A 301-nucleotide genomic window follows, 5' to 3' on the forward strand; every position below is an offset into this window, starting at 1 on the left:
GATGGTCTCTTGTCTATTTTTTTTTTTTTATTATCCTATCAATCCGTATATGTTATGCTTAAAGGATTAACCCTACCATACGCCTTAAAGTTGTTCTAAAGGCTTAGGCCACTTTCACACAGATGCGCTTTACAGGCGTTTTGGTACTAAAAATAGTGCCCGTCACTCCAATGTAAAAGTCCCAGTGCACACTGGAGCGGTGCGTTTGCGGGATGGTAAAATAAAGTCCTGTAAGCAGCATCTTTCGCGTGCTTTAGGAGTGGTGTACACCGCTCCTAAAACAACCCTGCCTATTGAAGTT

Source organism: Lithobates pipiens, unplaced genomic scaffold (assembly GCF_037356315.1).
Source record: "Lithobates pipiens isolate NorthernLeopardFrog02 unplaced genomic scaffold, aLitPip1_a1.2 Scaffold_1, whole genome shotgun sequence".
In the NCBI taxonomy this organism is placed as follows: Eukaryota; Metazoa; Chordata; class Amphibia; order Anura; family Ranidae; genus Lithobates; species Lithobates pipiens.